The following is a 17,484-nucleotide window of genomic DNA, read 5'->3' on the forward strand; positions in this document are numbered from 1 at the left end:
TATTTCTGGAGCGCTGCTCGGCGGTGTTGTGGTTGTCACCGTTGCCTCACAGCAGCAACATTTCTGCTCTAAATCTGAGCTGTCCTCTCCTTTTATCGGTTGCTTCCCACACATCGAGGCCTGCGCGGATTGTTTTACGTTACTCCCGTCTTCTTCTTCTTCTTTCCTCTGTTTTGTTTATACTTTCAGAAGGCTATCCTCAGGAGTTCCTGTTTACATAATCAAACTTTACAAGTTTACATTAGTGACATTTGCAAGTGTTATTCCTAGGGCGACTGCGCTACCCTGATATATGTTGCCAATGGTGACAACTGCCTCATATGGACAGGCGATTAGGCATCTTTCACAAACACCAAACAGCTGCTTTGCAGACGGTTCTCCTCTTGCTAGTGAATTTCTAACTGGGAGGAAAAAAAGATTGCCATAAGAAAGTAGATCTATAAACTATCACTGGACACACACAGGCCCTGCAGGGCTTACACAGAAGGGGAACAGACTGTTTCCTACGATTATATTTGGCAAGACAAAAATTAATCAAAAGCTACTAAACCTTTGACAACTTCATACTGCGTTAGTCTTTACTTTTTAGTTTCATAAGATTTACTTGATTCATTTTCAGTTTAAAATGAGCATGTCACATGTTGACATAAACAAAAATTTTGAGTGAAAAGGAGTAGCTTGAAGAAAAAAATCTTTTCAAAACGTCTATTTGCTAAACTACAGTTTAGCAACTAAGCACCAATTAGCCATCCATTTAGAAACAGCTTTAAACACAAAACAGGCTAAATGTATATGTAAAAGATACAATAGTGAACGAAAAACATGATCTTTGTAATGATATAGCACTCAATATACTTCATTATGCCTTAATAAAATATTGTTTTATTATTTCCTTAAAAGTAAAAATTTATCCTTTCTCCTTGGTTTCATTAGACAGATTATTCCATAAATGTAAATATAAAGTTCCATTTATTTATATACATATATATTGCTTTTTCTGACCCTCTCCAATTATAAATGCTATCTCTTTTATTTTTATTTATCTTTTCACAATTATTTATTACAAACAGGTTTTAAAAAACAAGAGAACAAGCAATCAGTGGGAGAGAGAATTAAATTATTCGTTTACCACCACTCGTCTGTTTGAAAAGAAGTAGCAAGAAGTGAACATTTATTTGATGAAATAAATTTTAATAAATCTTTTTTGCAAATGTGCTGGTATGATACTATTCTGTATTTTAAACATAACTTGCAGAATATAAATAATCCACCAAGTTGTGAGATTTCATTAATTTTAAGTTGAAGAACAAAGGATTTCTTGGATCTCTGCAAAGTTTTCTGCTTATAAAAAGCTAATTTGTTTTCTGTTTAGTTCCCTCTGTGTTTATTTCAGTTTTTATTCTCTTCAGTTTCTTGTCAAGCTTTTGGTCAGCAGTGTTTTTTTTTCCCTATTTGTGCTCCGCCTCTTACTGTTAAATCATGATCACTGATTGTAGCCGAGGTAAATGAGGCCTGTAGCGCTTCAGATGCTCTCAGCTCTTCTGTGACCGCCTGGACTGGAGTCGTTGATCTGAACGCTAACCCTTTCTTGATTGATGGATATCTGTCCTTTTTCTCATCCGTTCTTGAATTTCTTTAAATTTGGGACTTAATGTGCTGCTTTTTGAGATCTTCCAGCCTACTTCATGTTGTCAGACGGGCCCTATTTATTTGCAGTTATCAGTGTGTGTATCATGAAACAAAACAACAAAAAAGAAGTGGCTAATCACATCTATAGCATTATTTAACATAAGAGAAAATTATATTTTCACATTGAGCCCAATTGGTTAGGATATGTTTTTTTTTCTTAACAACTAAAATCATAATTTAAGTTCAGCTTCTGTTACTTAAACATAACATAAAGGTTATATTTCAATTTACAGGATGATCCAAAACAGCTATGTTTGACAAAAGGAGATCGGAGACAAGGAAAATACTGTTATAAGCATAATATACACTCTTGACTTTTTCAAGAGTGACTGGGGATGTAAATGGCATGAGTGATATTTATACTTTTGAGCATAAATACAGTAGAAAGGAGAGCTAGACTAAATAACATGAGTGAAACTAAAGACAACTTAACAATAAACCAAGAAAGGAAAACACAAATCTAAATAAACTAAATAGAAATACACAAAAAAAAAAAAAAAAAAAAAATCTAACAATAAATAAGGAATTATCTTATATGGCAAGACCTTTTGAGCAATAATGAATACAGGTGACTGAACAGAATATGAACGGACCAGAAATGAAATAAACACACAGACAGGACCAAAACAACAAATTATGAAAATAGACCTCAAGGAAATAACTGATATGGCAGAAACTATGACGCATAAATAAGCCAAATAAAACGATCCCAAACCAGCAGCCAAACCCCCAAAAGACAAGAATTATGACAGGAAAGAAGATTTTTTTTATTCATTCATTAGAGCTGCAGTGTGTAACTTTTATATAAAAAATGTGTCATGACAGTATGATATCAGACAGATCATCTGTGAAAAAACGAAAAAGAAAATATCTTCTGCCTTCTCCCAAAAACTAGAAACAACCAATCAGAGCCAGGAGGCGGGTCTTAGCGCTGTCAATCAGGCTCATGCTCTCTGCTACAATACAGCTTCTCCCCATCGGGAATGTTAGCACTGATGGTGGTGAATAAACGTTTTTCCTGGAACGGTGAACTGTTTCTCCACCATTAGCACATTTAGCAGCGCATTCACAAGAATGACTGACAGCGCTAAGATGCTCCTCGAGGCTCTGATTGGTTGATTTTCTTCAGACAGCAACAGCAACCCATGGAGAAAGACAAATGTATTCAAAATGATCTGTGTCATATAAGACTGTCACAACACGGTGATAGGTTTAACAAATATGTAAAAAAAACATTTTTTATAAAAAGTTACAGCTTTAAACAATTAATTTCATTTATTAAGTTGTTCATGTAGTGAAATTCTTCTACAAAAATTCACAAGTTCCTTTTCCAGATTTGTTTATGTATTTGCAGCAACACCTGAACTCGTTGTTATGGAGACGGGCGTCAGTCTGCATCACAGCGACTCAGAGTTTGTTGAGCAGGAGATTCGGTGCACAGCTGCTGCTCTTCAGCGGACTGGGCCCACAGCACCTGTCATCAGCAGCAAACAGAGGCTGGAGCCGGTTGCTTTCCAGTCAATAGACTGACACACTGGTGCCCCTCAGAGCTCCACAGTAAGTCGATTAGTCTAGACTTTGAGGTCTTAGAGGAGTGAGCTGCTTTGTCACCTGAGTTTGAGAGGTGCTTCCCTCACTCTCACCTGACAGATTTAAGCAGCCGGGCCAGATAGATGGAAGCTATCTATCTAAGAAAGAAACACTGATCTGGCGGGACAGCTCTTGAAACAAATGGAAACAGTCACACATTTCCATATGCAGACAGACTGTAGTAGTAAAGCAGAAATTCATTTTGTTCACATACCAAATATATGTAAGCAGGCACAAATGAGACATGTAAATCATATTCCAGGTCACTAAACTGAGATAAAATTAAATTTTTCTAATAAGTTGAGGTGTTTAAAGGGGACCTACTGTGCAAAATTTATTTTTTGCACATTTTTATACTTCCATTTGGGTTTTACTGTTCGGAGCCCCCTACGGGGCCATGGAGGATTTTTTTTCCCTTTGTGTTACCTCGCTAAACTTTTGTGTTCCTTTGTAATAGGTTTTGCGTTCTCCCGCAGAACGCGGCATAATTGAATACCAAAAGTCTTTCTTACAGTGGCCGCCGAACGTTTTGCTAAAATGTAAGGTTTTCTTAAGGTTTTTATATGTATCTCGTTTGTGAGATATCTGAAGTTTTATATAATTTTTTTTAAGGATAGAAATGCACCACAAACCTCTGTGCAAAATGCAAAAGTAAAACAGGCCAAACATGGGCTTCCCATCTCTTTCCATCTGTTCTAAGACATAAACAGAAACTTTCCGTAAGAAGGAAATAAATAAAAAATACATCCAAACTATTTGGGTGTTATTTTCACGGGGTAATAAAATCATATTTGACCGTTTTGATTGTGTCTTTTTTGTGTTGGTCTGAATGGTTCACAAAGAGCCGTTTTCAGTGCCGTTCCATCTCAACCTTATAAAAACAGACATAAGTAGTGAATAAATCCATTTTAAGTTGCACCAAAGAGTTAAGAATATATAAATATTCAGTTTTCACTGAGGCTCTTTAAATGTGCACATATGTGAAATTTTAAACTGACATTTGTGACTGTATACAAAATAGACCAGCAAATATTGCAGTAAAGTTATAAACAGCTCAAGCGCTTAAAAAAACAAAACAAACAAAAAAAAAAACTACTCTGCTGTTTTTTGGCAATATGTTCATGATTTTTGGTGCCTGGAAAAATGAATACTCTGAATGTAAGGTCACAAATCAGCAAGCTCTCCCCAAAGCACAGCCCGTTTCTTAGCAACCCCAGCCCGTCACCTAGCAACCCAAGCTGAGTTCCAGGATGTCTGATCAGTTGGTTTAACCTCTACATGACAAGTGTTTGGCTGTTGACTTACCATTTAGCATCTGTTGGCAGCCATTTTCACGTGATTTTAAATGTTAAGTTGGGGGCGTGGCCACAAGCAGTTTATTTGGATTTAAAGTGACAGGACACCCTAAAACAACTCAGAACAGGCAGAACTGAGCAGACTGAAATCTCATTGTCTAAGAATGATTTTGTCCAAAAATATGCAATAATCATGTTTAGCATCGTAGCTTGTTCACGGAAGCATAATAGGTTACCTTTAAGAAACCTTCACATTCTTACTAATACAATGCATGTAAATGAGCATCCAGCATCTTGTGAAACTTAATTCAGTCTTTTGTGCGCTTGCCAAAATGGTTATTTCCGAGTGACTGGAAGCAGAAAATCCTCCAGGGCATGAGATGAACCCAAATATAAGCTCAAGAATTCACTCATCCATACCTGCTGGTTAGAGGGTTTCTAATGTTATCTGTATGCATAAGAAAAAGAAAGAGGCGATGCAGAGTGGGGAGAAAGGCATTGTTGTGGCCTAAATTCACAGATTTGAAAAAAGAAAAATACAATATATTAACATGTAAATGTGATAGAAGGTGGTGTATTTCTGCATAAAACCTTTTTTATAAAGTGAATCTTGCATGTATATTACTAGTTGCAGAAAGAAAAATAATACAGCAACAGAAAATCAGAAGCAGTTTAAAGTATGTAGCAGACTTTGTAAGCATATAGCAAACACCCAGTATCCTAACGTTGGTAAAATAAGTGAATATCTCACAAATATACTTTGGAGTAGGACGTTTTATAGATCAGAAGACCTTCAACTTAGATTCAAGGGGAAGTTTTTTGAGGCCTACTTTGTTGATTTTCATATAACTTTAGTCCAGTTGTTTGAACATATGTACATGGCTCCTTTACTTGTTTTGTAAATAAACAGAAAGTCCACCGAAGGACATTCTCTTCATTGTGAGAACTTACTTTTACTTTCGATGCCTAAATCCAAACTGAACTTGGGAGGAACTCTAGCTAAGCTAACTAATTTATTTATGACGATGCTAAGTTTTACTGTTTTGCTTTGAATGTTCTGCAAACTGTGTGTTGCTGTCAGGATATTTTTTTAAATTTTGATGGCATTTTCCTGGTGAAATAAAGTTCAATAATAATAATAATAATAATGAAGAAGAAGAAAATTCTAGTCCTTGGATGCCCCTCCTCTTTGGAGTGCCGCCCTGGGCCACCGCCCACATCAAAAATCCCCAGTGGGTAGATGGATAGTTTCAGAGTCAAAACTGAAATGTGGAGTTCAGGTGGAATAATAATAGCTAATGGTGGTTTTAGACTAAAAACAATTTAATATAAAATGTTGTTATAGTTAACTAAACCAATAAAAACCAAACTGAAATTGACAAAACATTTTTGTTAGCTGAAATAAACAAAAATTTAATTAATTGGGAATACTGAACTGATGTGAAATTATGATTTTTTTCCCCTTGACACTAGGAGTTTACATCAGCTGTTGACAAATTACGGTACTTTATTCTCATCCTGGCGGCGCTAGTCCTCAAAATGCTGTCGGCAAAAGAAGTGAGAAAACCCCAGAGTCAGTTTGTTCAACAATAAATGAAAATGGTATCGTGACCCAATCAATGCAAACATAATCACAAGACAACACTTTGACTTTTTTGAATAGTGCACTTAAAAATTAACCAAAGTATAAAAAAACCTAAAACCACTACTACAATAAAAACCAAACAATATTTAACAGTAACAGATAAAACTATCACACTCTAAAGTTTAACGAAAGCGAACTAAATTAGGCAAGCAAGACGTCATTATGAAATAAAACTATAAACTATAATGAAAAACTCAAAAGCTATAATAACCCTGATGCAGGCTGGCAAAAATGTCACTGCCTGTTGTTAGCTACATCAGCGGCTAACTTATAACCCACTAATAAAATCATCAGAGCAAAGCTCCGCTCCAACAAACCCACCAGCACAGCATCGTGTCTCCTCCTATTAACCAGGACGACACTGAGACAAAACTCCTGAATAATTAGACAGTGAACATCATCTGATAGAGACACGGCAGCCATTAGTGGATGGAAAAACTGCTAAGAAGTTCCCTGTCTGTGTCTGCCTCCTGCCTTCAGTCACTTACACACAGATTTCTGAAGATACACTGCAAAAATACACAAACTTACCAGTTTCTGGTGCAAATATTATAGTACACTTCAAATAAAACCAAACTATGATGGAGTATTAGGACCAAACTAAGAAAGAAAAAACAAAATAGCTATGAGAATAAAGTTCTACTAGAGTAAAGTCAAAATAATGAGATTAAAGTCATACTATTTCTAGATTAAAGTAATAAAATTAAGACTTTACTCCCGTAATACTTTGACTTTATTTTTGCATTATTTCAACTTCATTTTCATAATTAAATTTTTTAAAATTTCTTAGTGTGGTGCTAATATTCCATAGAATCAAACTAATTTACAAGTAACTTTTTAGCAAGATAGTACTGGTACTATTTCCAGATTATTTCACTTATAAAAACACATCTTTGCCTCAAGAGTAAAATAATCTGCCAATTGTACAAGTACTTTTTCATCAATATTAATGAATTATTGACTTAAAATAGGTTCATATTTTGCTGAAAAATTACTTATAAGTTAGTTTGTCTTATTTCAAGTGTACTAAGATAAAACTAGACTAAAAATGCCTGTTAGGATTTAGTGTTTTTGCAGTGCATGGAAACCAGTGGTAGTGTGTCAGTGGGGAAGCTCTGACACAGCAGTGGGTCAGTGGCTGTACTGCAGTCTGAAGCCCACTGCATATCCATGCACCCTCCACTGCAGCACTTTGATTTCACATTGGCACCCCCTCCTTCTGCATTTCTACAGTAATGGCTCTGAGCAGCCTGCCCCATCATTACCCTTCTCACATGAGAACCTACTGCTGACATCTTTTATTGTACATCACACACGCTCACACACACGCCGTAGCTTCACACCGGCACGCAAAGGCACACGTGTGTGCTAATAACACACTAAGGTACTTTATTTTAGAACGTAAATAGGACAGACGGGGCTGCCCTTCTTTTTCGTGTCCTCAGACTTGCTCATCTACTTTATCCCTTGCAGCACACAAAAAAAAAATCATCAAAGTTGGTTTGTAGGACTCAGAGGCTGCTCCCAGCGGAGACAAACCTGGATGAGAGCCCCAAGAACCCGCTGCCTGCTGTAAGGCTGTGATTTATTGCTTTTGCGCCAAACAAAGGAGTTCACGGAGAAAGTCCTCTTCCCATGAATGCACTGCACCAAGAAGACCAAGAGTAATGAAACACGCTCGCAGAGAGAGTCACACCTCGATGCTGTCGCAGTGCTTTCTCTCTCTGTGTGCTGCGAGGTGAGTCATCGGCCCAGGGAAGCATAACCTCACGGCTCCAGCTAATCTCTGCTCTCCTCCTCCACCTTCTCTTCAACCTGCCAGCATCTCATTTTCTTCATGTTTGGAGGCAGCTGCTTAAACGCATGCAAGGCCTAGGATCCTAGCATAACCGCCTGAATCACAGGTTTCAGCAGAAACATCCTGCGATACAAAAGCAAAGCATTTTCCAATCTGTCTGCATAATCGCACATCTTCTCTTGCATTTTCGCGTGTGTGGTTTTAAAAACACTTATATCTCGTAAAGCTTCCGTATGTAACCTTTATAAATAATATGTGTTTTACATATTTGTTGAAACTGTCACCATGTTGTGATAGTAGAAGAGATTAAGTGTGAAAGAAAATCTAGCTCATCCACCTCCTTCCACTGCTAAAATTAATATCTTCAGAAATGCACAACTCCCAGTCAAAAACACCCAATCAGAGCGAGGAGGAGGGTCTCTGTGCGGTCAATTTTTCTTGTGTATGTGCTGCTAAATGTGCTGATGGTGGAACAAGTCCTCTAATGTTGAAAAACACAATTTCACAATTGCAGTGTTTCCATTAAATAATAAATGCAATTAAAGTCAGACGTTAATAAATTTGTTATGAGGATAAGTCGTTAAAAAAAACACGCCGCGCCATCATCCTCCTGCCACTTCCTGTCATCTTCTTAGTCTTTTCCACCGTTAGTAACATCCAGATGTTGATCATATGACTCATATGATGCGAAAAAAGTGTTTTCATTGAAGTTTTGCAAAATGCGTCAGCACAAAATCTTTTTATCAAAAAATTTGACTTTTTTCAAATTTGCCGTGTTTCCATTAAGCGACCATCTTTTCATAATTCCATTTTACGCCATTAATGTAATATGAAACGTCAATGGAAAGCTGCTCAGCATCTTTTTTTCCCATATTATTTATTGTGAATATGTAAATGATACCTAGTTTCCCACTTATTACAAAATACATACATTTCACACTATTAAATAAAACTTAAGGAAGCACAATAACTATATAGCAGAATAACCAGAGAAACGGTGGAGGGCGAAGGTGATTCTCCTCCAGTCGTGGGACCTCTGCAGGCCCATCAGTGCAGCCCTTACAGACAATCTTTATGTCAAAGTCATGGATCTGAGTTTTGAGTTCATTATCCAACATGCCAGATGATGTTCATCTGGGAGAATTGACGCAGATTTAGTAATCTGGCATATTTGGCCTTTAAAAAAAATCTCTCTCAGATTTTCAGCTTAACAAAACCGTGATGCTTTCCAAACAGGGCCGTATTTAAACAGATGAGGGCCACGAGCTGGAGCCAGTTTTGGTGCCCTATCAACTAAGAAAAAATATTGTATTAATTCAAATTACAGTCCTACACATCAGCAGGTGTAAATTTAAGGTTTAATAATTCCCCTAGCTAAGAACTCCGTTTTGCTCCCAAAGAAACCGACTATAACTTCGGACTTTTCAGATGGTCGAATATTGTTTATATTAATAAAAATCTGAAAATATAAATAGAAATCACCTAACTTGGACTTAAGACTTATATATAAAACTCATATGTATAAAGTACAATGGTTGCAAATTAAAAATAAAATTAATGATTTATATATATTAATTTAAATTATTGAATTGATAATAATGATTGCAAATTAAAAATAAAATTAATACTGTATATACATATATAAATTATAATTGATATATATATATAAATTAGTATATTTATAAATTATTATTATATATGTATATAAAACATTTTATTTTGTTTACCTGTTTTTAAACTTTCATCTTTGTGTGAATCTACGTGCCTCGATTGCCTGTCACTTTGCTACACCTGAATTTTCCCACTGTGGGACGGTAAAAACCACTTCTATTTCTATTATTTGTAAAAGATTTGAAAACAACAAATCCCTTCTCTTGCCATTTGTCTTGGATTATCACATTAAATCCCAATAAAACACAAAATGTGAGAAGGTTCAAAGGTTATGGAGACGTTTGCGAGGCACCGTTCAATCTGGCAACCAGCAGGCCCATGAAACAGAAGCCCAGAGATGTAATTAAATCCAGCACACTCGCTCCCAGTCAGCAGGATACGGACAAGAGGCGGACACAAAAACTAATAAACGCAATGCCTTTCTGAACCGCACACAGCTGATAATATGCCTCTGCTTCCACTTGGATCGAAGAAATATCCAAAGACCCAACTCGACTTGGCGCTAACACACAGGTCAGATAATTGACACCAGAACACATTCAAAGCCATGCTCTGGCATAATAAGGCAGCCATTACTTTAGGCAGTTTCCATCCTACTTCTTCCAAGAATTAGCAAACAAAAGATAGTGCTTTTAGTCTTGAAATACTTTGAATAGCTAAAAATCAACCCATACCTTCTTCAAATTAATATGAAAGATGCTACAGTCCAAAGGGCGTCCATTTGGTATGAGCCCAAATAAAACTGCATGTCATTAAATTTTAAGCAGACTTACGTTGCCTTGTTAGCGAGCTGCATCTCCTGTGGAAGCTCTGTGACCATTCTGGCAGTGTGTGCTGCTATGCTTTGTTGTGTGTGTTGGTTTATTTCTGTCAGCCTGTCTGTTTGTGTGTCACTACCCAGGGACAGACCACTGGGATGGCTGTCTCTGCGCTGACTTTGCTGTCATAAATTAAAAAGGCCTCCTTAACGGTCTAGAGAGCATATCAGCTTTTCTGTCCCATCACATCCATGTGACCCCAGCCCCCCAATGGCCGGTCAGACTGCCAAACACACTCGCACTGCATGTAAAGACCCCACGCCCCCCCGCACTCGGCTGCAGTGTTAGAGTGATCTCCAGAGGTCCAACATACAACACACACACACGCACCCCCGGACAGACATCGCCTCACAGCCGTGACACATTCACGAGGCGAAGGGCTGACACACAGTGACACAATCGACTGCAGTGAAGCTCCTCTAGTTGTTCTTCAGGAGACTGGCTCAGCGAATCTCATTTTATGCTCCTCTTTTTCATTTTTAGTGTCAACCTTTTCCCTCCTCCCACATCCTCTTTTATTTCTAAAGGTGACCTATTATTCTTTCTTGGTTGGGATAGCCTATGGACAATACAAAACACATTTCATTTTCATTTTCTGCACAAAATCCTTTTTAGGTAATGATCCAGTCATTTCAGAATGAGCAAGTTTAGAGACTCTTGTCACTTTAAATTCAGATAAGCTGCTGCTGGTCATGCCCCCAATTCAAAATGGCATCAAACAGATGAATAGTTATAAAACCATCAAAGTTGTACATTGAAAAAACAGTCTTACAAAGTATTTTTCTTTGCACCACTAGTTTCAAGTACAATTAAATTAGTACACTTGAATTAAGACAAAACTATTCTACAACTGTACATCTTTGAAAAGCAGAAGTGGAGCCTCCTGCACAACCAACAAGAATGCAGAAAGTGGTTTCTGAATGGTAAGGGAATAACAAAACACTTTTCCAGCAGCCATTGCACAGTGCAAACAAACATGCTGGAACTTATCTTTTGGTTGACAGGTGAATGGCTGAGGTTGCTAAGAAACGGGCTGGGTTTGGCTGGGGTTGCTAGGTGACCACACAGTGCCTTTCAGTTGTGACTTTACATTTCAGAGGTTTTTGAAACTTAGTTCATTTTCCAGACACCAAAAAATGTAAGTGCTGTTATTTCCCTTATAACTGGAACTTACACAATCTCCTATATTGAGCTGAAACATGACTTGTAAATTTCATCTTATTTCAAGTGTACTAAGATATTTGCACTAGTGACTACACCAAAAATAATTGGCACATTTTTGAGTTTTGCAATGTTATTTACTCCTATGCAGTCAATTTATCCTTATTTTACCAATTTGTTAATGTTTGTATTTCAGCTTCTTTTTTTTTTTGCATTGTCAAAAAAAAAGCAATGCAATTGAACTCTCAAAACATTTTGGATTTTTTTTTCCTCATAATTTTATGTGAAATTAGTTACATGTACTGTGGGCTCACCTTGTGTTGAACATAGGATTCGTGTACATTGGGGGTGGACACAGAGGCTGCTCTGGGGGTACGGAGAACCCCACTTTCTTGCTCTGTCCTGGGACTCCATCTGTGGATGCAGAGGAATATTTTAGTATTTTCTTTATTTACACCTCATCCTGTAGGTTTGGCATCACTCCTACCTACAGAAACTCACTCAGCCAAAAAGGTGGGAAATGATAAGTACATTGTAAAAGTATTTATCATCAGAATTTTGTTTACATTGTGTCATGATTAAATAGATAGATGAACCTCTAAGCAGTTAATTTTAACTGTTCCTACAGATTTGGGTTAAAATAGGTAAATATGCTTCGTATGTTTAGAGCTGTTGTCTCTTATAAAGGCAGCCTGGTAAAAACCAGTCCCTTGCTCTACGTTTTGCTTCGTTGAGAAGCGATTGCTTGCTAGAGCCGTGGACAGTTCAACTTTTGAATTTCATCCGATCGCTAACGTTTACCCGTGACGTATGTAAATGCGCCACTTCGGACGTGGCCTGCGCTGTAAACAACCGGCCTCCACTAAGAAGAGAGACGTGCAGAGCCGAGCGGCTGTTAATGTTAATTCAATATTTGGGAGCGTGACCAACACGGACTGAATGACTTTGTTCACTTCCTCCGTCGCCATTGCTAAAACTGCAGGGGACTACGATTCTAAAACAGCGCAGAAAATCTACGTCATCGTTTACGACGGCTCCTTCTGTTCACTGATTGGCCCGATTGAAATTCTACCGGAGAAATCCAGGATTCTTCCAGTCTGTACTTTGCTCCATTCATCTTACTATAACTGTGACCAGTAGTGATACTCGATAACTGATACCACTGACTTCCTTTCTGAACTATATGAATAATAATAATAATAATAATAATAATAATAATAATAATAATAATAATAATAATAATAATAATAATAATAATAATAATAATAACAGAGTAAATCTAAAATAAGTGTTGCTGTTTTCTAATATGGGTCATTCAAATTTAAATTCAGAGTAAAATATTTAGTTCAACAATTATTAATGATTAAAAAAAAACTTTATTTCAAAATGTAGGTATTTATTTTTATTGAGTGACTGGGCTTCTTATGGTGAAAGGAAAAGTAGTTCCCCACCAACCAACTAAAATAGACAAGATCTCAATAATACAGTTTCTGTCCACTGTATTTTCGTTAATGGTATACGTTACCTCAAATAACCGAAGTATCAAAAGTATCAGTGTTTTCAAATAAGAATTGATTTTAGAGCATTTCTGGTACCCCTGTCCCTGCTGAAGAAAATTGTCCCCCTCAGTATGAAGCTGTGTCCCCTACATTTTCTGTGACAAACTGTAAATAGAACATCTTCGTTTTTTCTTTTAGTAATGGTTTTCTACTCTTCCATAAAGTCCAGATTTGTGGATTGCAGGTCTAACAGTTGTCCTGTCAACAGATTTCCACCTGGCTCTCTGCTGCTTCTCCAGGGTTTTTACATCACATATGCGCTATTTTGTGTTGGTTTAATACATAGGTCCAAATATAATCAATGTTTTAAAGGTTTAATACTTTTTCAGGTCACTGTGAGTGAAACGGTGCAAACTGCTGCCACGTCAGGCCATATGTTGTAGCAGGCTAGTTAGCAGCTCTGGCTGCTCAATAATCCCCTCAGTCACCCGGATTTAAGAGGCTATTTTTGCAGACTCTTAGTCTGAGTCTCTGGCTTACTGATAAGCAGTTATTCTGTCTTTGTCATTTTTCTTTGTTTTGCTTCACATGGTGAGTTCAATGCATCCAAAACTATGTGGCGATTAGGTCTGCAATTTACGATTATTTTAGTCGTCAGTTATTCTGATGATTAAATTCAATATTCAAAAAATACTTTATTGAGCCCAAAATGAAATTAAATGTTGTTGTAACTCATATTACTTTAAAGTATTCAAAGAGGTATTGCAGATGGTGTTGGCCGTTGACAGGAAAGATCTCCTGCAGCAGTCTGAATTACAACGAATTGGAACATACCTCTGACTAAAGACACTCAATTTTGTTCGATTAATACATTTTTTTAATTTAATGGTACATTCTGCAGGTTTTTCATTCAACAAGTTAAGAATTTTTTTCTTTAATACTAGAAATAATTCAATCCCTTTTTTGAAAAAAGAAAATGATCGCTTGTTGCCTGAAATGTAATAACATTGCATTCTTTTAGTGCATGCTTGATCTTGATCATCTGTAGGATAAAATGCATCTGCAGCTAAAAAACAATACTTGCACAAGATCAACATGTGCTTGACTTTATATCAGTACAGGGTAGGACTGATATATTGATAATTATTTGGATTGACCAATATTTTCATAGCAAAAAGTGCTTTTCAAGAAAATTTCTTTTTATTTAAAATTATGCCACTTACAAATTTCTGGGTAGAAAATATTTATGGACAAAGCAAATGTTTTTCTTAATTTTAAGTGGAAAATGTAAATATTTTTGTACAGTTTTGGCATAATTACTACTCTGATAGTGCTGTTCTTTTGCCAAGTGGCTTTTTATTTTACTCTGTATACTCCAGTTAACAAATTACTAAATTAGTTGATGATTATGTCAATAAATGACATAATCACAATAAATGATTAATCTGATTAATAGGCTTGTTACGGTAACAAATTTTGCTGGACAATAACTCGTCCTAGAAGTTATTGTGATAAACAATATCGTTTTGAGACCATTTCTAAGCGATATAATAGGGTATAATAGTGCAATAATGTGTGGTCAAAGATGAATAAATTCTAATAAACATTTAATAGTAGAACTAGAAGACACTTTACATATCCAAAATAAACAAACAAAACAACAGAAACAACAAATAAAATGAATAAAAACACAAATATCCTTCAAAAAAGAGCTAGTTGAGATCAAAACACCAGACTGAAGACTTTTGTCAGCCAGAGTTTGATAGAGAGAAACAATAAATCATGTAAATGGAAATTATTGAGCCCATTTTAATTTATCATGCGATTAATTGATTTATTGCTTATTGCGACAGGCCTGCTGATAAATTGTTTCAGCTCTTGTGCACAGGTTGTCCGCATTTAACAGGTGCCTGATTGAAAAATTAAACAACACTGCTAATGCATTTTCTTTTTCAGTCTGGTGGTAATTATCAAAAATAAAAGCTACTTCAACTGTGTGTACCTTCTCCATCCAACAGGAAGCAGGTCAGCAGGCGGGGACACACCTCCTCCAAAACGGAGCAGAACGAGCAGAAAGCAGTGGGCCCTTTAGAGGACAGGTGATTTAGGAACACCTCCGCCCGTCCACTGCTGGACTCCTGTCCCAGGATCTCCTTGTACTCCACCAGTGAGAAGACCTTGTCGTACACCAGGTAGGGCAGCACAGCGTTGACATCCAGCTCACTGAGGATCTGCTCTCTGTGCTCTTTGAGGATCTTCGCCGCCCATCTCTTCCTCTTCCTGGTGCATGGCCTCTTGCCAGATTTCTGCTGCTGCTTCTTCTGCTTCTTCACAAACCACTTCTTGGAGCCGCTGCCAAACATCTTCAAGTCGTGGAGGCCCACCAAAACTTCTCCCACTGCTCTGTCAGCACAGCTCCCAAAGGAGAGGAAGTGCATATTTCCTGCCAGCATTAACACTCTGCCACATATTTCTTTGCGCTAACCCTTTGTTGTCGTCTGAGTCGTTTATCTGGGGCAGGAAGAAACAATCTGGACACTAGCTGATTTCTAGCTGGGTACTTAGCAGCTCTAAGAAGATTAACAGCCTCTTAAGTACTGCCATGCACACTGCTCTACGCTCCTCACATATCCTAAACATGTTGTGCATTGTCTCTTCTCTTGTTGGTAGATTAAGACATTCATTGAAGCAGACTTTAAAGGGGACTTATTATGCAAAATTAACATTTTGAACATTTTTGTACTTCCATTTGGGTCTCAGCTGCTTCTAAAAACAGTCCAAGTGCTTAAAAGAGCCACCCAGATGTTTTTTGTGGCAATAAATTAATGTTAAATGAGCCGTTTCAAAAACTTCTGGAATGTAACATTACAAATCAGCAACCCCAGTGAAGCCCGGCCCCGTTACCTAGCAACACCAGTGGAACTCCATCCGTCACCTAGCAACCCAGGCTGAGTTCCAACATGATTGGTCATCTGTTTTTACTGGTGTACAATGGCTGCTGGGGGGAAAAATGCCAAAAAACAAGTGTTTAGTTTTTTAATTACCATCCAGAAACCCTAACCTTTGCTGCATTGTTGTTGGTTGTGCAGGAGGCTACACTTAAGCTTATCAAAGATCTAAATTGTGCGAGTTTTTATACATCCATTTGGGTTTGAACTGCTTCTAAAAATAAGCCCAAGTGCTTAAAAACCCATGCAGTTTTGTTTTTTTGGCAATAATTTAATATTTTTTTGTGTCTGGAAAATGAGTCATTTCAAAAACCTACCAATTGCTAAGACACATTTAACTGGCACTGTTACCTAGCAACCAAAGTTGAGCTCCAGCATGTTTGGTCTGGTGGTTTTATTGCTGTTCCCGCTGTACAACGGCTGCTGGAAAAAGCAAGTGTTTTGTTGTTGGCTTACAATTCAGAAGCTGTATTCTTGTTAGTTGTTGTGCAGGAGACTTTATTTGTGCTTTTCAAATATGCACGGTTGTATAATTGTGCATCTTTTTGCAGCCATTTTCATGTATGAGTGTAAATGTTGAGTTGGACAGGGAGGCCAGCAGCAGATTGTTTGGATTTAGTGACAAGATGCCCTAAAACGGCTCAAAATAGGCAGAACTGAGGGGACTAAAATCTCTTTTTTAAGAATGATTTTGTGCAAGAAAATGTAATGAATATGTTTTGTATAGACCATAGATCTATCCTAGCCTGTTCAAGGAAACATATCAGGTCACCTTTAAACCATCAGGCTTGAAAAACCATCTGTATTCTTCCTTTTTCCTTCTCAGCTCCTTCTTGGAGAATATTTCAGAAGTTATTTCGGTCCTGCTGACTGGCCCGAAAAGCTCCAGGGACTTTAAAACAAGGTTAGTGATTCAACTCCTCCACTCATTGTGGAAAACTTGTGTAAAGTGAATGAGACGTACAGCTAAGGTCCCTCCTGAGCAAGAAAGTTGCAGCATTCATCAGTCCATTGATCAGCTCTCCAACAACTTCACCTTCCTGGTTATTGCTGTGAATGTGACACCCGATTAAAGCAAGATTAAAACCCGTTCCCTATGTGCACCGACCCGTCACGCTGAACCGCAGAGAAGCATTTAACATGTAATTGGATGGAGCAAGGGCGTTTAAAGGGGGAGCTTAATGTATTGTACTGAAAATCTATAAAAATAGGAATAAAAGCAGCACAAATCGATATGACCTTGGACCAAATTTTTATCCAGCTTCTGCGACGGAGGTGAGGATGAGCAGCTCTTTTCCATAAGAGGGTGCCATTTCATCAGCCGGTTTCACTTAAACTAACCAGAAAAACTCACAATTATAATTTTTTTT

This window comes from Xiphophorus maculatus, chromosome 2 (genome assembly GCF_002775205.1).
Source record: "Xiphophorus maculatus strain JP 163 A chromosome 2, X_maculatus-5.0-male, whole genome shotgun sequence".
NCBI lineage: Eukaryota > Metazoa > Chordata > Actinopteri > Cyprinodontiformes > Poeciliidae > Xiphophorus > Xiphophorus maculatus.